General features: G+C 36.8%; 1 protein-coding gene across 5 annotated transcripts in view; it reads left to right on the forward strand.

The window, feature by feature from the left end:
* Positions 1–25256, forward strand: part of LOC106873383 (mucolipin-3) — an 84182-nt gene that overhangs the window by 33105 nt on the left and 25821 nt on the right. Inside the window, exon 2 of one of the 5 annotated variants that reach the window (XM_089354872.1) lies at positions 4028–4126. The exons of 3 other annotated variants lie outside the window; for them this stretch is intronic. The gene's annotated coding sequence lies outside the window, so the exon portion shown is untranslated. Of the gene's footprint in view, positions 1–3492; positions 3711–4027; positions 4127–25256 lie in introns of those variants that run through there. One more of the 5 variants, XM_052969289.2, reaches the window with a different exon arrangement.

The following is a 25256-nucleotide window of genomic DNA, read 5'->3' on the forward strand; positions in this document are numbered from 1 at the left end:
TCGATCTGATACTAACATTGAAACCGCTCTCCGACGAAGTCCCAGAATACCAATATGGGATAGAAAATTGAGAAGTTCTCATTTTTTTTTTCAAGGTTTCCATTTGGTGTTCAATTATTATAAAAGATGAGTTGATGTCAAAAGTTAATAAAAAAATTTTTAAAATTACTATAATAACTCTCATGTCTTTTCGAATATCTGTTGAATGTAACCGGAATAAATATATAAATAGCACTCCCACACAATACACAAGTTGTGTATTGAAAGTTAATGAGAAACTTAAAATAAAATTCTTTAAGATTTTACTATGGTATTTGGGCACTGCTTAAATGCAGAGGTCCCGATGCATCTACGTAACGATATGAAGGGGAGGGTTTGTTAGGGTTAGGGGTGTCATTACACGTCGACACAGCGTACATTTAAAATTGTAGGTAACACGTATATTTAAGTAGTACCCCTCTATTTAAGCAGTATCGTTAAGGAACCTCAGAATTTAAGTAGGACCGGTATTTGTAGTTCAAGTAGAAAACTGTCGGAAATTGTCTACTGCGCCAAAGAATTAATTTTTTACCAATGTAAGCATCGCAAATTACAATTCTGAAAAAATAAAATAGATCATGGGGTTTGCTAGTACCACTTTTACGTATGTTTTCAAGTATAATTATTTTTTTCCAGATTTGATTTTAAAAGTTGCGAATATTTTTGAAGATTCATAGTCTCTGATGTTTAAAACGTAATTCCGAATTTTAAAAAAATAATAAGTGGGTGGATGGGGGTAACCACCGCCTGGATTTCTATACAGAATTGTAATCTGTGATTTTTAAAACACACACCTAAAGAAATTACGCTTTTTGCCATACTAGATAATTTCCGACTCTATTCTACAGGAACGCCATGGTGTTTAAATACTAGTAGACCCTCCCCCCACGAACTCTTTTCTTAACCAAAATTGTAACTCCGATTCAACAAACAACAAGCCTATAATTACAACAGTTATAACTAAAGAGACTTGTCCACCTCATAGGCCCGGCGGACAAAATGGATAAAGCGTTGCCCTGGAGGGTAGCGAGGGAGACTCGTTGGAACAGTCACTCCGACTCAAGGGGTTCGCACATGCGGATAGCCATATCTTCCCCGATGGCACTGAGCAGGGATAAAGTTCGGGGGTCAAGAAGGCCAGAGGTGTCCACTGCTGTAATTTTGACCACAAACCTGTCAGAGCTGCCAATACGTCGGCGTACAGAAAGACCTGTCTGGTCTCGCGACACACTCCTCCAAAACCCCACTGCTCAGGTAGGACCTTTTCTCGGTTGTGCTTAGGTCTTGAGAAAACCGTTTCGTCGATCTCAACAATCTTCCCAGGACCTTCAACTTGAATTGGATGACGGAGCAAGTCCTTCGCACATATTTCCCTAACATAGCTGTCATATTCATCTGCTGTGCAATGGTTCATCTCCAGTTCATGAACACAAAACCGGACAATTCTTTAACTGATGAGTAATGGAAAAGTACTACAGCCTTAAGAGGAAGAGTACCACCTTCAAACCATGTCTTTCCTCACTGATACAGACTCCATGCATTCTCGGCTAAGTCTTTTTGTAGTGTAACATGCTTCTTCCTTTTACATAAGTTTATTTTGGGTATAACACCCTTTTCTTGTAAGTACGACGCAGGATACACCTTTGTTCTCAGTGTCTCTATCATAGAAACAAGTACTGTATTTTTTTTTTTCATCGAAACTCGGAAAGACTTCAAGCAAATTCAGGCTACAACTGTCTAATTAGTCGTTCACCGGTGCTTAAAAATATTGTCTTTCTCTGCCCTTTTTAACAATTTAAAAAATATTTTCCAATATGAAATTTTAGAAACGTTCACGAAAATAGCTTTAACTAATTTATTAACATAGAAATACAGAATGTATATTAACATCGGTATTTCCTGGTACTAAAATGATTATTAGGTTAGATAACCAGACCGGAAGAGAAAATAAGTTTAATCTAATTCCTCTTTCCCTCAAACCACTAGTTTGTAACATTTGGCTGTATGGTCAGAAGTTTACTCCTCATCCACATGATTCTGGATTCGGTCCCAGTGCAATTTGGGCAAGTGTTTTCTACTATAGCTCTGGGTTGACCAAAGCTGTGCGAGTGGATTTGGTAGACGGAAACTGAAAGAAGCCCGTCGTGTGTTTGTCGTCCCCCACCCCACCCTACGGCTTGACAACCGATGTAGGTTTGTTTACATCTCCGTAAATTAGAGGTTCGACAAAAGTGCCTAATATAATAACCGTATTTAAAAAAAAAAAAGGATTCGGGTCGATTCGTTCGTCTAAAATCTTTCAAGGCGGCGCCCCGGCTTGGCCGCAAACCAAAAGTTAAAACAAAAATAGCTATATATATATATATATATATTTAAAAAGAATGAAACCTTCCTTCCAACTTTCCTTCTAATAACGTTGTCGTTTAACCCCAGCTCAACCCGTGATTTGAGCCGACCTATAATCAGAGGCATTTAAACCAAAATCATTTCTTTCATTCAAACGAAAGTCATTTTCTCTTCCTTTTCTAAGGTAAACGTCTTCAGTACTGTATTATCCTTGATACTTATCTCCTTCCTTTTTAAAACCCGTAGGATGTGATTTTAGAGAGATTTGGTTCCTTTCTTGTGGAGGCGCAATGGCCCAGTGGTTAGAGCAGCAGACTCGCGGTTTCAATTCCCAGACCGGGCGTTGTGAGTGTTTATTGAGCGAAAACACCTAAAAGCTCCACGAGGCTCCGGCAGGGGGATGGTGGCGAACCCTACTGTACTCTTCCACCACAACTTTCTCTCACTCTTTCGGATCTTTTTTAAAACGGGGGCCACATTTTTCATTAACGAAACACTTTGAAACTTGGAACACTGGTAGAATGTGTCATATAAAACATCTTTTTCTCTTAGTCTTCTTTAAAAAAAAAAGAAATCCATAAATTATTCCATGTTAAAGTTGTCGTATTTCTGTAATTTCAACCAGTCACTGACGTCCATTCAGCCGATATACATTAAGTGCCGACTACATAAACAAATGAAATAAGTTTAGAAGAGTTTCCACCATCTACCTGTATCTTTTATATTGTCCAAATATTTCGAGCAACTGATCTTATTGGAGTTACCTCCCTTATCTGTTTTCAGGGTTTTGAATACATTTGGGAGTTTTTCACAAATTGGTTAATTTCGCTTGATCGAAATTTGTCAGTTCGCTATAATATATACCATTTCTCTCTGCCTCCATATATATATATATATATATATATATATATATATATATATATATATATATATATGTCCGACTGTATTTGTATATAGGATATAAAAAATACCACTCTTGGTAGTGGTGATTGTGATTTTATTTACAAGAACCATGGCGATGGGTATACTTATGAAGTGGGTGATAGCAAAGTGTTAATGTATTGTTTTGATAACGGTGATATATAAATAAAACACTACTGAAGTCACGAGACTTCACGTAGATGACTCAAAAGAGAAAGGAAAAAAATCGTGTTGGGCGAGCATTCGACGACCGATGGATTCGGGGGATGTATACGTCTCCCGATAGCTAACATCGTCCATCACCGCACCTTCAATACCACCGTAACTACCATCTATACCGCTTCTGGATAGTATCGTTGTTAGCACTGAAAAATACTTGCTTGTCATATATTCCACCCAGCCAGGTTTGTGTTTTCTTATTACTTGTGTGTGTATGTGAGAGACAGAGAAAGAGAGAAAGTTTTTAAGAGAGACGGGGGTGTGACTAAACGTATGTCCATGTGAGAGAAAGAAAAGATGGAAAGAGAATGACGATGGGAGGAAGAGCAGGGGTATTCGCTTGAGAGGGAGGAAGAGAGAGAGACACTTTGTGAGTGAAAGAAAGGGAATCTAGTCAACATGTTTTAATTGTGCTTCTGTATCGACATACATTTATCTGTCTAATCTTTGAATGTGCACGAAAACAACAACATTGAAACATTTGATTGGGAACTATATTTAGATGTGTATTTATGAAAATGACGTTATGAAGAAGCAGCCATGCATTTCACAACATCACATCTTCCCACGTCTTGTAAATGATATCGGCCTTCATCTCTAGGTAGGAAATCGCTTCTATTTTTTGTTATTTTTGTTAGTCGGTGGGAGGAAATGATTATTTCTTTGTTAAGCTAACACCGTCTAGTTTTCTTTGTTTCTCTGTCTTTCCACACAACCACCTGGTCTTTGTTTATCACTTTCTCTCCTGTAACCACTCCACTTCTTACCTTTTCTATCCACCCCTTCAGTCAATGCATCATTCGTTTTACTATGCACACCACTCCTATATATATATATATATATATATATATATATATATATATATATATATAATTTTGTGTATGTGTAATAGGTTGTGCGAATCGCATGCTTGAAATTGTTTATATTTTATTTAACTTATGTTGAATTAATTTTTATATATTTTATTTAACTTATGTTGAATTAATTTTTATATATTTTATCGGTGGTGGAGAAATGAAAAACTTAGTTTGCCTATTACTGGCAGGTTTAGAACACGAGGTAGCCTTTGTATGGTTGCCCCAACATGCATATACGGTAGTTGCCAAATTTCCCTACATCTAAGGCACATTTGATGTTAAAATCCTTAAGGACAGATGGTAGCAGCTGGAGTGCTTTTGATTATAAGATCTACTCGATCTATGCTAGGGTTAGACGCAGCCAGTCTGGATCTCCAACTAGACCCTTACACGTTTAGTGCAGAATAAATACTGGAGGGTTATTTATTTACTTACGATATAGGCTTTTTCTCTTTCTATTTTCTTTTTCTCTAAGGAAAGAGGTCTCGGGTGCTGGCTGTTCCTAGTTGTATTTTCATTGTAAGCGAAGTGGCTTGAACCGAAAATCGAACAGTCACGGAACTACTGATAGAGCTTTTCGAATTTACCGTTTGCCCTTACACGTAGTTTAAGCAGCCGCTATGTGGTCGCCCTGTCTAGTAGAAAAGAGTCAGATCTTTAGTAGTGTCCTAAATAAGAAGACACCTTGTATAATGTTATCTTAGATATGGTCACAATTCTTATACTGTTTTTGATGACGGGTCTCTGCAGTTAGTTAATCAGGATTGTGCTAACAACTTTAGCCTTGCACACCTAAGCATTTTTTTGCGTACATGTACACAATTAACTACACATACACACAACTCACATATGCGGTGCTCTAGCATGGCCTTCACAGTGATGACTAAAACAAATAAATATAAAAAAAAGGGTTTATGACAATGTTATCATTGTGGTTTCTCTCATGTAAGCTAATTCGTGTTTCCGCATCTATCTGTGCCCATATAATCTCCCTAACCCTTTCATACCCTTTGTTCATTGTCTGACGTTTCAAACTGTAAACAAAATATCCTATGCGGCTCTTACTCAAGGGGTGGCCAATTAACGCGCGACCCCCCCCCCCCACACACACCACGTTCAAGATCCTCAAAGATGTACTTTTTATAATTAAGAAAATATATGTACTTTTTTTAAACTTTTTTACTTGTTTCAGTCATTTGACTGTGGCCATGCTGGAGCACCGCCTTTAGTCGAGGAAATTGACCCCAGGACTTATTCTTTGTAAGCCTAGTACTTATTCTATCGGTCTCTTTTGCCGAACCGCTCAGTTACGGGGACGTAAACACACCAGCATCGGTTGTCAAGCGATGTTGGTGGGACAAACACACACATAAACATATACACACATACATATATATATATATATATATATATATATATATATATATATATATATATATATATATATATGACGGGTTTCTTTCAGTTTCCGTCTACCAAATCCACTCACAAGGTCGACCCGAGGCTATAGTAGAAGACACTTACCCAATGTACCACGCAGTGGGACTGAACCCGGAACCATGTGGTTCGTAAGCAAGCTACTTACCACACAGCCACCCCTGTAGTGCATTATATAGCTACATTGCACACACTATTGTGTGTTTCCTTTGTTCCTGAATCTTCTAGTGTAGTTTCTAATAAAAATAGTAGTGAAACCCAATATTATCTTGGAGTGGTTCGCGGGCCTCAATTCCTCCACTGTTGCTCTATGCCATCGCTTGTTTTGTAAGAAACGGCAGCCAGATTTACCTGACATCAAACTTTATTGAATTAGAAAATGGAAAGAAAGTGTTAGGAGTTTTGTAGCTTTAGTTATATAAAAAGAGGGGAGAGTCATGGCTGTAACGCCTTTTGATGAGTGTATACCAACAATGAAACATTACCCTGAAAGTGAGACAGATACCCCATAGTGTTTCGAAAACAAAAATATTTGATCTGGGTTGATGATTCTGTTTGTGATGTTACACACTTAATTGAAATACCAGTTTTATTCATTTTTTACCCATATCCTTGTTCTCTTGCTGAATTTTTTTTTTTTTGTTTTTTTGTCGAATTCAGTTTCCTTATCCAGTTACTATTTCAGAGAGAAATGTAATATTTTCTGTGATTTAATGATTAAATTTTTTTTTTTTTTTTTACCAACTTTGATTTTTGCTTTGGTTGTTTATGGAACTATTTTGTTCATTTTTTTTTTTTTTGTTTATTTTTCATGTTTTCAATTGAAACTCTTTTTCAACATTCCCTCTCACATGTAATAAAAAAACTTTCGGAACAACACACACAAATGTGTGAACAAACAGAAGTTGCGTTTAATACATTTAGTTGGTGTTGCATGGATTTAATAACAATTTGACTTGGCTCCAATTTACTGAAAGACATGTTCACCTCACCATATGTTCAAGACCCTTTATTGGGGTGAGTGTAACCCTTGCCTTTTAAAATCTTGGTAATGTGGAGCTATGTGGTTAAGACGTTTGCTTTGCAATTATGTGGTTTTGGGTTTAGTTCCATTGCGCAGCACCTTGGGCAAGTGTCTTCTACAAGAGCCCATGGCTAACCAATTTCTTGTGAGTGAATTTGGCAGACAGAAAATATGTGAAAGCCTGTCTTGTGTTTTCTCCCACCATCACTTAACAACAGGTGTTGGTTTAACCATATTAGTTTGCCTTATGAAAGGCCCTAGCAGGACCTTGCACTCTGCTGGTATAATTCTCAGGGTCATTGAGGTACACAAGGTACCACTGCAGTGAGGACTGGACCTTGTGGTGATTTATAAAATTAAAATGCTTTAAAAAATATCTTAAACTTGTCCATCATTATGGCAAAGAAAGAATTATGCTGATGTACAATCTGTTTTGTTTATTTTGTAATAAAGGGAGAGGACAAAAAAAAAATTAATATTTGGGTGGAAGATCCCTTGTTACATATATCAGTTTGAGGACAGTGTAGTTTGATAGAAGCAGATTTGTACTTCAAATTCTTGAATGGCTTTGCTACTCAACCAGCTCACTGCCAGTTCAAAGAAAGAAGTAAAAAATCACCTCTAGTACTTAGCTGCTGCTTTATTGAATCATGAAGGATGTACAATGAATGGAATTATCTCATTGTGATATGACCCCAAAGTGCAGAGTTGGGACACCTTTTACAATACCTAATGTTTCCTTAATGCTGTCACACTATGGAGTTAGAAATTTATAATCATGTAACTGGAAGTCCATTCATTATTTGAAATTTGAACTCTTTATTCACTGACCATGACTATGAGTCATGAACTTCACCTTTCAGTGTGTTTGTTTTTCTATTCGTTTCTTGCATGGCAACAAATCCTTTTCATTAATGTAGTCAACTAATCCAAATTCTCTAATGGCTTTCCCTCCCCTTAGCTCATAGATCGACTGTATGTTGTCAAGAGAATGATACATAGCAACCACACATTCTTTAGCAGACTTGCTCATCTTTAGGAAATGCTCCAACACTGGAGATTCTCAGAACATGAACTTGATCTTGGGTATTAAATTTTGATACAATAACTACTAATTAGCTTGCTTTTGCACATGTGTACTTGTCAAAAACTGTTATCAACAAGTATGTAAACTTACTCCACATACACACACTTCTATGCACTTACCAAAGTTTGTGACATGGACACATTTTTGACACACTAACTATTTCACTCAAATTTTTTTATACTCGCCATTAATATCATGTATGCGCACATACACACGCACAACAAACTTGTTTTCCCTCGCATGTTATTTTAGATGTTCATCTCCTCTAACATTTTTCTCTGGAAATTTCTTTCTTTTATTAAAGCTTGTGAAAATAACACTGGGTCATTACCCTGTATGATTCATAAGCTTTGATAAAAACTAGTATTTTTATATTTCAGAAGACTCCTTTCTTATCTTTATAATATAGTTCAATCTCTTCTCTTTGAAACAGCATTTTGTAAACTAAACATTTACGATGCTGATTACTGTAGCAATTATTATTCTATGCAGGGTCCATTACTCTATTTGCCTAAATCTGTTTCAGTTAAATTAGCAGTGACAGGAAGAATAGCCAGCTGTAAAAATATCCCATTGATATGTAAATTACTAATTAGATATAATTAGCAAAACACAATTTATCCATGCAAGTATTCATGGAGACAAGTGGTTGAGAAACTAATTCAAATGTTGAAGAGTGTAACTTAACTAAAGTTCTTTTTATTTTAAGGTAATATATTGTTTTACTGATGTATACATTTACAGCAAGATGTGGACTATTTGTAAGGATTTTTTTTTTTTTTGTGCATGGTTTAGTCTGAAGGAAGGGAATGAACTCAGTCTTCAGAGGCCCTCCAAGAGCAGTGGAGTCATGCAGTTGATGTTCTTGAATCAACTGCAGGCTGACTATACAAAAAAAAATACCCATAAGCATGGTGGGGGGTGGGGAAGATTTCGGAGAATTGATGTTCTTATTTCTTCATTGCCCACAAGGGGCTAAACATAGAAGGAACAATCAAGGGCAGACGAACGGATTAAGTCAATTACATCGACCCCAGTGCATAACTGGTACTTAATTTATCGACCCCGAAAGGATGAAAGGCAAAGTTGACCTCGGCGGAATTTGAACTCAGAACATAACGGCAGACGAAATACCGCTAAGCATTTCTCCCGGCGTGCTAACAATTCTGCCAGCTCGCCGCCTTGATTTGGAGAACTGATGTTCTGCAGAGGAAGAATTAAGCTTAGTGATTAGTGCAAGTATGACGTTATAAGCAATGTAGGTGAGGAACTAGATGGTCTTCGGTGAAGATGGCATGCGGCCAGTCAGCACTAAAAGCAGAGGCCAGTGTAGTAGTGGTGATGGTTGTAAAGCCTGAGGGAGGAGACAATACATCTGTAAGCCAAAGGCTGGAGTGTTACTAGGCAACACCATGGCTTTGATTCGCCTATATTTTTTACCTAAGTTAGTGCTGATTTCTTTGGGAGAAAAAAAAAAAGCAATTACATTATCATATTTTTACCACAGCTTGTCTCTTTATTGGCCTTAACTCCTTCACTCTCATAGCTTCAAAGTTCTAGCAAGACTCAGTGATTATCAGAAATCTACTCTTTTGTTACATCAGTGAAGATATAGTTGCCATTCAACCCTAATAGGCATCGTCTAAGATGTTTCAGCCAGGATCATCTTATCTCCCAACTCCCAGAGACAGTGCATCAGACATACTATACAATGTCTCTCTCTTTATTAAAATGTTTGGGTATTAATCTGAGGAGTGTTTGGTTGCCAATTCAGTAACTTAAGTGACTACTTAGAGGCTCCTTTATTGGCTGAAGAAGAATAAATATTTCTGTATTGATAGTTATATCTCCCAGTATATAATTTCACTTCAGTACATTCTGAGTTCAAACCTCGCAGGAGTTGATTGGGGATCTCTCTTAAGAATTAAGAAAATAAACAGCAGGCCTGTTATGGGTCACCAATTCAATTGACTGTATTCTTCTGTAAAATGATTTCATGCCAGTGATAAAAATCAGTGTTTTATCATTCGGATTATTCTGTTAATTGTTATGCTTATTTATTGACATTGTTTTGAATTAAACAGGTATTATCTCAAGGCTTTGAGACAGCAATGATGTGACTGTTTACTTTTAGAATGACATTGTAGGGTAGATGTGAGAGGTCAGATCTGGTCAGTTTAAACATAAAATGAGTTGACTATTTGGGCCATGTATGGCCAGATTAAATGCTAAAGGGTTAGCTAGAAGATAGCTGGGGTAGTGTTTAAGTATTTAATAGAAAAAAAAAACATTGACTGATAAAAATAGGACCATGTAAAAAGATATCTACTTAGGCTGTTCATCAAAAGTAGACATTTAATTAGTGATAAAGGCGGTGGTGATGCAAGTGGTGGTAGGAGGCACTTATACAATTAAATATACAAACATGTACTTTCTTTAACCTCACTTAACCTTCCTAGTCACATATCTAATTAAAATCACCTGACAAACACTGCTACCACCACTACTACAAACAGCTATACAATTCTGTGAGAGAGACCTATAAATAGTCATCTGACTTGCTAGAAATAGCAGCTGTGCCTTTCTGTAATCGCACAATACAGGCATCCTTTCTTTTAAGGATGCTCAGTAGTGTAGTCCAAAATACTCTGAAAGCAAGACCAGATGGTCAATATTAGGATGCTTTTGATCATAATTCTGTACTCAGTTAAGACTGACCTAGGGCTAAACAGTACGAAGTGAGGAAGACTATACACTGTTGCATAACCTGCTAGAAATAGCAACCAAAATTTCTCTTGAATCACATTCATAATCATTTGACGTCCGTTTTCTATGCTAGCATGGGTTGGACGATTTGACTGAGGACTGGTGAACCAGATGGCTACACCACACTTTAGCATTTAATCTGGCCATATCTGGCCCAAGTATTCAACCAGTTTTATGTCAACTGACCAGAGCTAACTTCTCACCTACATTACAAGGTCATTCTAAAAATGAACAAAGTAAATCATTTGCTAAGAAGGGGAGGAAGAAGCTGGGATTCCCCATTAGTCAACTTGGTCATTTGCTGAGGTTGATGAAAATTCCCGTCCTTATGAATTAAAAGTAACAAGCTTTTATTCATAAGTAATTCATATGAATCTGATTGGTAATTGATATTCAGTTCCTGGTATTTGCAAACAAACAAGGAAAGCTTGTATGAGAAAACGAGCTTGCTGTTTTATTGGTTAAAACAAAAAATCCCATTAACATTGCACACTTAAAGAAAATGATCTTTTGTATCTTGTTTTTCACAATAAACTAATTGTATATAGTGCTCAGGTGAAATGTAGATTATATTCGTGGGAATATGTAAATTATATTCTTTGACTATATATATATATATATATATATATATATATATATATATATACACACACACACGGTGTGTGTGTGTGTGTGCATGTGAGATTATATCAATAGTAAGTATATATATATATATATATCATCATCATCATCGTTTAACGTCCGCTTTCCATGCTAGCATGGGTTGGACGATTTGACTGAGGACTGGTGAAACCGGATGGCAACACCAGGCTCCAGTCTGATTTGGCAGAGTTTCTACAGCTGGATGCCCTTCCTAACGCCAACCACTCAGAGAGTGTAGTGGGTGCTTTTATGTGTCACCCGCACGAAAACGGCCACGCTCGAAATGGTGTCTTTTATGTGCCACCCGCACAAGCCAGTCCAGGGGCACTGGCAACGATCTCGCTCGAAAATCCTACAGGAGCCAGTCAGGCGGTACTGGCAACGGCCACGCTCAAAATGGTGCATCTCATGTGCCACCCGCACAAGAACCAGTCCAGGGGCACTGGCAACGATCTTACTTGGCTTGCCGGGTCTTCTCACGCACAGCACATTTCCAAAGGTCTCGGTCCGTAGTCATCGCCTCGGTGAGGCCCAATGTACGAAGGTCTTGCCTCACCACCTCAGCCCAGGTCTTCCTGGGCCTACCTCTTCCACGGGTTCCCTCAACTGTTAGGGTGTGGCACTTTTTCACGCAGCTATCCTCCTCCATTCTCACCACATGTCCATACCAGCGCAATCGTCTCTCTTGCACGCCACAACTGATGATTCTAATGTTCAGCTTTTCTCTCAAGATACTTACACTCTGACGGGTATTCACATTGACATTACACATCCAACGGAGCATACTGGCTTCATTCCTTGCGAGCTTACGTATGTCCTCAGCAGTTACAGCCCATGTTTCACTGCCATGTAGCATGGTTGTTCGTACGCATGCGTCATACAGTCTGCCTTTTACTCTGAGTGAGTCCCTTTGTCGCCAGCAGGGGTAAGAGCTCTCTAAACTTTGCCCAGGCTATTCTTATTGTAGCAGCTACACTTTCAGCGCACCCACCCCCACTACTAACTTGGTCGCCCAGATAGCGGAAGCTATCGACTACCTCTAGTTTTTCACCATATATATATATATTTATATAATGCATGTGTATATGCATACACACACACACAAGCAGAGAATCATTATTATACTGGACAAAAGACTTGGCATTTCTTCCAGTTCTGTACACTGAGTTCAAATTCCCCTGATGTCAACTTTGCCTTCCCTTTTGGGGGTTGACAAAATAAGTACCAGGCACTGGGTATGATGTAACTGGTGTGCCCCATCACTCTAAAATTAATGACCTCATGTCAGAATTTGAAACTAATCTTCACTACATTTGGTGTACTTTTCTACTCTAGGCAAACGGCCTGAAATTTTTGTGGAGGGGGCCAGTCAATTAGATCGACTTCTCCTCCCTCTCCAGTATGGAACTGATACTTAATTTATTCACCCCAAAAGGATGAAAGGCAAAGTTGGCCTCAGCAGAATTTGAATGTAAAAGACGTGAAATACTGCTAAGCATTTTTCCTGCTATGCTAACTTTTCTGCCAGCTTGCTGCCTTACTACATTGGGTATACCGATATTCAAATGATACAGTTGATTAACTGTAGCTTATTACTGATCAAGCAGATCTTTGATTAAGGGCATTCCGGCTATCTTTTTGTATATCAGAGAGTGCATTATAACTAACATGCTCATTGTTTTTAAGGCTGTAGGGTGTGATTTGGGGGTGATTTTGTTGCTATTTCTAACAGGATAAATAATGACTTAGATTTTCTTATTGACTCAACTCTTTGTTTCACCTCAGGTCAGCTTTGATCAGAGACCTATGGTCAAAGACCATTTCAACTGTGACCAATGTGTCCTTTTTTTCTTCTTTTTTTTGTATACCATTTTAAACAATACCTTTTTAAGATATGACTGCTATTTCTAGCAGAATAAGCAACCACATAGATGTTTCATTGCAGCTCAACTTCTGTTTGTCATCATAAACATAGTTTTTCAAAATAAATTTCTAAACAATTTTATTTTTCTACTATAAATAGAGATTTTGTGTATATTTGCTTAGTGATTCATGTAAAATATTTTAAATGTTTTAGTCAGGCGATAGTAGCAGTGCCCATAACTTTCACACACTATTGTGAAATTGATACAGTTCAATTTGAACATCTACAAGTTGGTCTCTAAGAAGGGCATTCCTACCATTACAGCATGTTAAAACCTTGTTGATGGTGTTCAATGAAACAGTAGTGTGTGGATGTCATTTTTTGAATCATTTAATTCCCTAATGATTTTAGCTTACTATTTAGCTTTTCTTGTCTGAGATCTAATAGAATATGTTCTGATGTTAAGATGGGCAGCATAGTGATCAAGGAGGATTTCTGTACTATATTTTCTTCATGTAATTGTTTTGTTGTGACACTAATGCTAAAATTGCACCACTGTGTGGTTGATTGTGCAAAAGTATACTAGAGGTGAAGGCAGGGCTGTTGCTAAGCTCCTGCAACCCCTGTAGTCACAGGGGACCTCCACAGTTGAGGGTCCCCATGTTAAGATCAAAGTACGTAGGTGAGTCATCTATTTACTTTGGTTAAGATGTTGAACAAGAATTAAACTATTTGTAATAGGCATAAATAAATTTAACTTATTCTTTTAAAGATGTTCTTTAAGATAACAGGAAATATTGAACTTGAGATAAAATAAAGTAAAATATAACTATGAATAAAAGGTGTGTAGATTATGAATTTTGATTGAAGGGATGGGGCCTCGAAACAAAAAATTGCTGGGTAGGGCTCTCTAAAAGTCATGTGACTGAGGTGGGTGAAGGTAATGATAATAGAGCATCCAACATTATTTCACCAGAAAACTTTGCTTAAGTCAATAAGGTTGTTTTTTTTTGTTTGTTTTTTTTTGCTTGAAGCCTAAAGCATTTGTGTTCAACATTGGGTCAACAAAACATTGGTTAATTATACAAATCAAATTGGTCTTTCAGCCTTCTTCATGGTGGGGGTTGATTATATTAAGACCAGTCATGTACTGGGGACATTTAACTTTGCTCTATCCTTCGCTAAAATATGTGATGTTCCATATTAGAAATCAATAACAGGTAGGGCTGAATGTTTAACAAGTTTGCTATGCTGTCATGTGTCATTGGGTTCAATCTTTGCACAACACGTTTTGATAAGTACCTTCTACCATTGTCTTGGGTTGATGAATACCTTATAAATGAAATTTGGTGTACAGAAACTGTGCTGAACCTCGTATGAATGGGGGCAGGGAAAGATTACCAATAGATTAGTCAGATACAAATATTTTATGCCCCTTATGCCAAGGTGGGCTTATCAGTTCAAATAGAAATTTAGAAAATAAGTGCCAGACTAACTTCTGCAGGGTTAATATTAATTGACAAAAAATCTTTAAAGATGGTCTCCCAGCATAGCCATCCTGTTCAAAGACTAGAACTAATAAAAGAATAAATAGTTTGGTTGCTTAATGCAGTAAACTGTACCTCCAGATAGTGTCTATGGAGGGATTAGTAAAAATTACCTTTGCTATATTGGAAAGTCTTTGATCTTTTGACAAGCTGCTACCTTTAGAAACAAACTAGCATACCTGTGACTCCCATGCAATATTTTATTCCTTTTTACTCATTTTTCTTTCCATAATATTCAATATATCTATTAATTTGTACTAATAAATTGAAAAATGTAAGACAATTTCTGAAGCAAAAAATTAAACCTGATTACTAATCAGTTTTTTTTTTTTTTTTAATTGCTGAATCATCTCTTGACTTTCTCATAAATCAGATGTAAAAATAAAAAAACCCATAGTCATTCACTTGCTAATTAAGGTACCCATTAATCATAATCACTGTTGGCCCTCCTACCTTTGACCTCATAGAACCTCCAGGATTTGACAGCTGGAGGGAGGGAGAAATTAATTGTTTTATACATAACTTCTTCCTTTTTCCGCAATATCATTTGTCCTTGAGCAGGGTGTTCCCCATAAAGCAGGATTCTTACTGCTTCAGTCTGGTACAATTTTAACTTGAGGCTAGCTTTACTCAGCTCACTTGCTCAGCTACCATACAGCATATAAATAGTAATGCATTATAGAAGATTTACGTTAGTTTAACTGTCATGAAGTTTACAAATTCTCCTAAATTTGAATGTTAAGATGGAAATCTTGATGTTCTGAGAAACACCTTAAGTGACAAAAAAATTTTTCTCTGTCCAAAAGTACAGCTTTTGAAATTCATCTTTCCATGGCTGCTAGAGTATACAAACTTAAATAAATTTACAAATTACAATAAATCAATTTTGTCCTGCAGAGCATATTTTCCTTAGATTCTGGTTTTTATTTGTGGTATCCTGATCTTATTCATACAGGCATTACTGTGCTTTTTGTTTGTTTATTTATTTTTGCCCTTTGCTACATTTCCCTGGCATCTAGGCATCATATGATACACATTCCTGTTTTTTTTTTTCCAAACGTAACTTGGGATTTATAAAACGAAAGCTTATATTACTCAGAACATGTGAAACAAGGGCTAACTTGGTCTGAAAACAAACATGGACATTTAGAATAAACTTATGAAGCTACTTTTGATAGACAAAAGGTTAATTAAAGCAAAGATGCTATTCTGCTTTCCATGTTATCATCTTCAATCAGCAAATTTGTATTTTATGCTTACATAATTTTATAACCAGCTTATTTCTTTCTTTCTGTCTGTCATCGTCTCTTTCTCTCTCTCACTGCAATTGTCTTCCTCCTAAACAATCTGTAACTGATAAGTTAACACAATTTGTTCATTTGATAACAATTATATATTGGGTTATCACATAATTTTCATTAGTCTGGCATTGGTTTATTATTGAGTAATGGAAGGAGATGGTGAGCATCAAGGTTCTGTTGGTAAGTTCTTTTGCTTCTCAGTTTGGAATCTACTCTGACTTGTGTTGCTAATGTCCCAGGAAATGATCTAATCTGCACATTAGAAAGTCCTGTTTACTTTTGTAAACTATGTTTGAGGAAGTGTGAGTACTGATAGGGTGTATGACTGTGTGTATTGTATTTCCTGTTTTCTTTTTATTATTGCCTGTTTATAAGCCACAACCAGTGGAGGCGCAATGGTCCAGTGGTTGGGGCAGCGGACTCGCGGTCATAGGACCGCGGTCTCGATTCCCAGACCGGACATTGTGAGTGTTTATTGAGCGAAAACACCTAAAGCTCCACGAGGCTCCGGCAGGGGATGGTGGCGAACCCTGCTGTACTCTTTCACCACAACTTTCTCTCACTCTTACTTCCTGTTTCTGTTGTGCCTGTAATTCAAAGGGTCAGCCTTGTCACACTGTCACGCTGAATACCTCCCGAGAACTACATTAAGTGTACACATGTCTGTGGAGTGCTCAGCCACTTGCACGTTAATTTCACGAGCAGGCTGTTCCGTTGATCAGATCAACTGGAACCCTCGACGTCGTAAGCGACGGAGTGCGAACGACATAAGCCACAACCAGAGCCTAGACAACTGTCTAAGTTTGATTCTTATTTTGCTGATGACTTGGAGAAATATAGGAACATTCTAACCTCCTGCTCTCCCTCTTTTTTTTTTTTTTATACCAGTGTAGCTCTGTACTGAAGAACTAAGACCTCGGTCTCAATTGGTTAAACAAGGGCAGTAGAAATTATAGCACTGAAGATAGAAACCTCCTCATATCTTGCTCTCCCTTTACTATACAAATGTAGCTCTGTGCTAAAGAAGTAATACCTCCATCCCAATTGGTCTAACAAAGGCAGTGGAGCAGTAGTAGTAATGGTATTGCTGAACTAAGCTCTTTTAGTTTCACTTTCAGATTTATTTACTGCTTTCGGCCATTAAGCCATAACCATTCTAAGTCCACACCTTTAACCATCTAGAATTCAGATTACTCTATCAAATGAAATGTTTATTTAATCACTGTTTTCAATTAATCATGCATTATCTTGAAGCTTTGAGATTTCGATGATGTGATTACTTATTTTTAGATTGACATTGTAGAATAGGCGTGATAGGCTGGATATGGCTGGTTTGAACATAAAGCAGGTAGGATATCTGGGCCGGATGTCGCCAGTTTGAATGCTAACGGGTTAAGGCGTTTTAGTTTATTATACCCACAAACTTCCAGTACTTATTTCATCCTGATATTAACTCCATCAACTGGCTAAATTACTTTTTGATGCAATGAAACACAACTTGATGCTCTATTTTATGACAGTAAACTAAGTGCCAATCACATACTGGAGTCGAATCACTCTCCCTCCTCCTCTATGAACAAAGATCTCGTGTCAACATAACATATTTAATACTGCACTGAGTTGTTTAGCCCAGGTCAGATATTATCAAGCAGACCTATGATCCAAACGATTTACCCATGACCATCTTATATTAGATAATATAGATACATTATCTGAAAAAGTCTTTTTAGCATAGTTGGATTTAAGAGAAATTTAGCTATTTCTAGTAGGTTGAGTGAACATACAAGTTTTTTTACATAACTCACATATTACAGTTAGTAGATATAGAAGCTCTGTTGCAAGTGTCATATTGTCACCTTAGTCAAGAGACTTTACTCTACTTGCTTTGTAATTTGCATTCATTTAAGCAGTATGTGATTTGTGAATTTGTGTTACTAAGTTATAAAGGAAGCTTGCTTTTGAATTTTCATAGGAACTTATTGAATTCACTTGTAAAAATCCTTTAAGAATGCCTATTTATCACAATTTCTAGTGTCTTTTCCTCAATGAAAAATTTTAAAAGATCAACCTTGTTATTGACTTAATATTTTGGTTAATTTCCTGCTTGGGTACCAGTGCTCTAACCCTTTCATTACCATATTCCTAATTGAAATAGAATACCCTCATTTCATTTAGGTAATTGCAATTAATTATGAAAATGGCAAAGAATTTAAATAAGATAACTTTATTAACAGACTGGTATTTGTAACATTTAAATGAACTTTTTGGCTGTATCTGGCCTCTCACACCTACCCTACAATGTCATTCTAAAAATAAACAAATCACATCATCAGAAATCTTGAAGCTATGAGATAATACATAATTGATTTAAAACCATGAAGAATAAGCATAACATTCACTTGTTTAGCAACCATGTGGTTTCAGGTTCATGTGGTTTCAGGTTCATGTGGTTTGCATGGCACCTTGGGCAGATGTCTTCTATTATAGCCTTAGGTGTCTTCTATTATAGCCTCTTCTATAATGCCTTGTGAGTGAATGTAAAATGTGTTGAAGCCCAACTGTATGTCAAACCATCGAAATCATGCCAGCTTGGAAAAAGGAAATTAGATGTGATAATGATATACAGGGGGGGGGGGGGGGGCTGAAAACTTCCTGGCTTTAAGAGTATCATCAAAGGCTTGGTTGGAGGCCCAACCTTCCAAGTGCTTTCACAGGGCTTAGAAAAACTGAGAGAGTACTGCAATATGTGTGTGAATCTGAGAGGGGGAATATGTTGAATAAGATCATAATTAACTGATCCTCCTGTATTTCCTTTTACTCAAAGCCAGGATCTTTTCAGCACCCCTTCGTATATGTATGCATGTCTTTGTCCCCAAACTACCACTGGAGAACCAGTGTTGGTTTGTTTACATCCTCTCAACTTAGTGTTTCAGCAAAAGGAATAGGATGGATAAGTGCCAGATTTAGAAAATTAGTACTGAGGTTGATTTGTTAAACTAAATCCTTCACGGTAATACTCCAGCATACCTGCAATCCAATGACTTACACAAGTAAACGATAAAACGTTTTACATAAAATATATGAGCAGCTTATTGTATACAGTGGTTCAGGTTCACTACACTCACAACATCGGTGCAAGTGTATCCAAGTTTCTGTATGGATATCTATGGTTTTATATTGCATCCTTTTTGGTTGTTTCTTGTATTTCTTTATTAGTTCTATTTACCTTTAGTTAAACAAATAAGTGTTTCTACAGATGGTTTATTTATCTTCCTTCGATAAGCAACATTCACGACTGTTTTACCCCCACTTTAGACGAGTGTTTCCGAAATACACTGCTGGGAGGAAGGGGTAGGTAATAAAACAAAGAAATAACCTGTTGGATTTCTAATCAGATAGTCTCCATTTCCACATAGTCTGCAGACATCATGTTGTACTCTTTTTATACAAGGGCTTCTAAATCACATGATGCAATATGGCACTCCCACCGAGCAGCTAGCGAAAGCAGACACATCCAGCTGTAAAAATATTCACATTTACCAAAAGTCATCATTATTATTGTTATTATTATTATAACTAGCATTGAAATATATAAAACAGTTGCTCCTACTTAAAAAGAGAGGAAATTATTGCAATGTTGGCATTCTTTAAATTTCGGTAAATGAATGCATTGCTTCGTTGGCCTTTCTTTAATACTTAAATCAGTTTTGGCTGCTGTTTCCTGTAGTGAGCTGCTGCTGTTGTTCACCAGGGTTGAGTTGAGGAACAACAACAATGAATGAGATGTACAAGCTCTTGTATAAAAGCACATGTTGGCAGTAGACTGTATGGAAATTGATTGTTCAAACTCATTTTTTAACGGGCTTTTCTTGGACTGTATAATCCATTATACCCCACTTTCAAGTGTAAGGTGTGGTTTGAGGGTGGTTTCCGTTGCTATTTCTTGAAATTTGGATGATCATGTAAAAGCTCCTTTATTCGCTCAATATATTTTGAGTTGGCAAGAGACTGAAGCTCCAACAACTTTTTAAGTGTTTGGTTCTGTCTGCTGCAGAATTTGAGTTAAAAATGTAAATTTATTTACAGGCATAGTTGTGTGGTTAAGAAGTTTGCTTCCCAACCACACGGTTCCAAGTTCAATCCTATTGCATGACACCTTGGGCAAGTGTCTTCTGTAACCTCAGACCAACCAACGTCTTGCGAGAGTAAATTTGGCAGACATAAATTGTGTGTACGTGTGCACATGCGCAAGTGTATGTTTGTGTTTGCCCCACCCCCACTGCTTGACAACTGGTGTTGGTTTGTTTACATCCCTGTAACCTTGTGCTTCAGCGAAAGACTCCAATACAATGAGTATCACTTAAAATAGGCACTGGGGTCCACTTTGTATGATTAAATCTACAAAGTGGTGCTCTAACTTGGGTGCAGTCCAATGAGTAAAACAAGTAAGAGAGTATAGTTATGTCAAATGTAATGTTTAAATTTAAAATCAGATAAGACAAATATGGTATCACTTTTGACCTTGTTCCATAGTTTAATTTACTGTTCGATGGAAAAAATGTTTATTTTTCATTAAATTTTCTGCATAATTTTAAATCCATTCATATCAGTACCAATCTTTTTAAAATTAAACCATATCTTTCTGAATCTAATGAGGTAAGCCTCTACAGGAGTCATTTGAGTTGTTAAAAATAGCAGTTAAATTATCAAGTCACACCCTACCATTAAAAAAAAAATGGAAGGAGATATTTGAATAAAATGTGGTTCTGTATACACTGAAGTTGAAAAAAAGATGGGATGATCATAGCTGGAATGCTTGCAATTATAGGTCTTCTTGATGAGGGCTAATTTGTAGGCTTAATAGTAAGCAATTCTCTGTATGTTCTTTTTGACTTCCCTGATAATTGAACATCCATCATACAGGTTAGTCCTAGAAGCCTGACTGCTGCTACCCAAACTACTAGAAATGGCAGCCAATCTCTCTTATAACATACTTTGCTGTCTTAAAAAGGAAGGGACACATTGGTCAAATCTTAGATATGAAATGTTTGAGAGAGTACCATGGTGAATCCTTTTGGACAAAAGGTCAAATTGACTAATAAGATGTTCTTTTTGTTATCAACTTCAGTGCACTTGAGCACAGTATACAATTTCATTATTTTTACCCTGCATGTGTAAGCGAAAGCAGGGTATTGTAATCACTTGTTTTTGTCTGTGTGTTTGCAAAATTACTGGAAAACAGCTGAATGGATTTTTACCACACTTGGCAGAAATACTCATTGGGTGAGTGGCTTGAAATGAACATTTAGTTTGATTATCTTCGAAAAAAAAAAAAAAATGGACTTACAAATTTCCCGATAAGCAAGTGGTCATATTATTTTGTTCACTTTCTTTTCCATATGAATCTACCCTCATCTGCATGTGTATAGATCATGGTGTATCTATGCGTGTAGACATGTGTGCGTAAATACATACAGAAATACATAGATTTGCAAAACTCTGTGTATGTACAATGATAGATTCAAGAGTTTCATTTATTTATGAGTTGACTTAATTTCGCTGGAGTATAAATGCCTGTAATGGTGATACTTAAAAAAAAATAAACAAAAATCAAACTTTAAAATTTCCTGATAAGCAAGTAGTCATACTATTTTGTTCACTTTTTCATATGTCTACCATGATAGACATGTACGTACGTACATACATATGCGACTGTGTGTGTACAGCGATGGATTCAAGGGTTTCGTTTATTTACGAGTTGATTTAATTTCACTGGAATTTAAATACCTATAATGGTGATGCTTAATTTATGACTTGATATCTTAATTTCACCAGAGTATAAATACCTATAATGGTGATATTAAAATAAATAAATATTGAACTTACAAATTTCCCGATAAGCAAGTGTTCACTTTTTCATATAAATTGACCCTCATCTGCATGTGTATAGATCATGGTGTACCTAAGTGCATAGTCACGTGCATGCATGCATACATAGATATGTGACTCTGTGTGTAAAGTGATGGACATGAGGGTTTCGTTTATTTACTAATTGGTTTCTTAATATCACTGAAGCATAAAAGGTGATACTTAAAAATAAAATAAAAATTCAGTTCAATTAAAAAGCATGGATAAATGACACATTGTAAGCCATACTATAATTTGTGAAGAACTTTATCTGTGTGCAGGGTATACATTGCCCCCTCCTTTTATTTATTTATTTATTATACAGATATGCTTTTATTTCTGAAGGCCAGCTATGGGCCAATATTTAAAATAGTTTATAAGATTTTAGTACAATTCATGCTTGTCTCATTGAACAGTAACACTAAACTGTGAAACAGGGTCAAACTGATGTTGGTTTTCTATTTTTTTTTTAATGTGATTTTAACCATTAAGTATTCAGATTGCTCAGTTTACCATAATACATAATTTTCACTTGTTTTGAATTAATCCTGCTTTATCTCATAGCTTTGAGATTTCAATGATGCTATTGTTTATCTTTAGAATAAGTGTGAGAGGCTAGATCTGGCCAGTAGGAACACAGAACAGGGAGAATATTTTGGCCAGATATGACTAGTTTAAATGCTAAAGGGTTAATAAACTTTACATATTTTTGCTTATTTTTAAACTCGCTTGGTCTGCAGGAAGAGGTCGTGTTCCTCTTTGACCAGTAAGATTGGTGCCATAAATGGTACTCTTGAACCTTTTGGCCCTTTGGAACACCTGTGGGGTTCCAGAGGGCCAATGTCCTGGGAAGGAAGAAATAGGTGTAGTGATTAGTGTAGGACTTGGGGTGGAACATGGACATAAGGAGGGGAATGGGAGGTGGACAAGAATGCTTGAGTGACAGGTGCCCAACCAGCTCCAGGGAGCAGAGCATATTATAGTACTGGTAGAAAAGGTTGAGAGAAGTGATTGCACACCTAGGAAAGATCCTGGTCCATGTCTTTGAATGATTTATGCCAAATTGACATCCTAGACTACCCAACTATGTCCCAGACCTGAGAGCAACACTTCATTTTAGACCTCAGCTGAACTTTGCAGCACATCTAATTGTTGGGGGCTGAAGTATCTTCTCACTCTAAAGAGACGGGCTAGTTGTAGGATGAGGTACTATGTTGAATTAAATGTAATCTAATTCCTTCAGTTCAGTGAAGGCTAGCCTAGTGCTCAACAGCAGTTTATGTACACTCTCTTTACTCTTTTTACTCTTTTACTTGTTTCAGTCTTTTGACTATGGCTATGCTGGAGCACCGCCTTTAGTCGAGCAAATCGACCCCCAGGACTTATTCTTTGGAAGCCTAGTACTTATTCTATCGGTCTCTTTTGCCGAACCGCTAAGTTACGGGGACGTGAACACACCAGCATCGGTTGTCAAGCGATGTTGGGGGGACAAACACACACACACACACACACACACACACACACACACACACATATATACGACAGGCTTCTTTTCAGTTTCCGTCTACCAAATCCACTCACAAGGGTTTGGTCGGCCCGAGGCTATAGTAGAAGACTCTTGCCCAAGATGCCACGCAGTGGGGCTGAACCTGGAACCATGTGGTTGGTAAGCAAGCTACTTACCACACAACCACTCCTACGCCTATTGATTGATACATAAAAAAACCTAAGGTGTGAGATTTTTTTTAGCTCCATCATCAGTTGGGTTTAGATAAGATTAATCCTCTCTTATAGGACACCAGTCTATCCCAGAAGATTTAGAATTTGCTTCCTCCTAGATAAATGATGTGAAGTACATTAAATTATATTTCCTGCTTAAGGCTCATTGCTTTTAATTTCCTCTTTCATTTCGCCTCCACTGTTCTAATTTTATAATATCCTTTATTAAATTTTTGACACTTGAGGATACATACAAATTGATTAAGCTTAGTCATATGATTAAGATTAGTCATATGATTAAGATTAGTCATATGGGCAGATTTGGATGAGAGCATAGGAAACTGATCCTCTTTCATTGTATTTTTAATCCAACTCAGCATCAGAATAACTTGTAGAGAAGTCTTAGTGTTAGGTACTTTGCTGTATATTATCCTCTTTACCTTTTTGTTTTCTCTACAGTGTCTCTTACAGAAGTTGTTTCTCTCACCATTTAATATTACTAACCTTCATAAAATAGGGAGTTTATGCATTTTTGTTTCTGCTTTTCTCTTTAGAAAAAAAAAAAAAAATGCTGGCAGTGTTTTATGCTTTGGCTAGTACAACACAATATCTCCAGAAAAGATATCTGTACACATAGCTTAGATATAGCTGCAAGAAGACACTACATAGATAATGTTTCCCTTTTTGCCTTGTGTTTGTTTTATATACTCAGGGTGGGGAGGTCATGTATTCATGATACTAAGTTTAAATCCTCAACAAGTAAGTCATGGTGAGAATTACTACTTCAGTGTATTGTCTAAAATTATTTGATCTCTTTTGATGGTGTTGCAATAACATTGTGGGTTTAAGGCAGTGAGACACGTTAGCACGCTGGGTGAAATGCTTAGTGGTATTTTGTCTGTCTTTACAATTTGAGTTCAAATTCCACTGAGGTCGACTTCGCCTTTCATCCTTTTGGGGTCGATAAATTAAGAACCAGTTGGGTACTGGGGTCAATCTAATCGACTTCCCCCACCCCCTTCCCCAAAATTTCGGGCCTTGTACTTAGAGTAGAAAAGAATGTGATGGGTTACGAGCCGAAATTGTCAAACTTACCCCATTGATGTCAACCCACAGGAAATCACTCTTCGTTTTTATGAGTCATGCTTCATGATTCAAAGTGATCTAAACTACATTTTAAATCAAAATTCTAAATTGTTTTATGCCCCAGCTTAAAATAACAGTTATTTTAGTAGATCCTTAATTTTCTAAATAAATTGAAACAAAGACAGTGTATTCCAACAGCAATATGGCGACAAACGAGCTAAACTACAACCAAGTGTCAGGTGAGATTTGGTCTTTATTAAAGCTTAACCAACTCTTTCAATGTCAACCCACCCGATTCAAAGCTGCCCTTTGAAAATGTTCATGTTTAAATTAAAACTATACATGATTCTTTTATGTAAAATCCTTTTGTTACAAACACCAGCTTAATAGTGGCAGTTATTTTCAGTTATTTTACTAAAACACTTTAAATTCTTTATTTCCAAAAGGAATTGCAAACACTTCAGCAATGCATTTTATTAAAAATGTGGTCAGCA

The sequence above is a fragment of the Octopus bimaculoides genome, chromosome 7, assembly GCF_046866305.1.
Source record: "Octopus bimaculoides isolate indiv1 chromosome 7, ASM4686630v1, whole genome shotgun sequence".
In the NCBI taxonomy this organism is placed as follows: domain Eukaryota; kingdom Metazoa; phylum Mollusca; class Cephalopoda; order Octopoda; family Octopodidae; genus Octopus; species Octopus bimaculoides.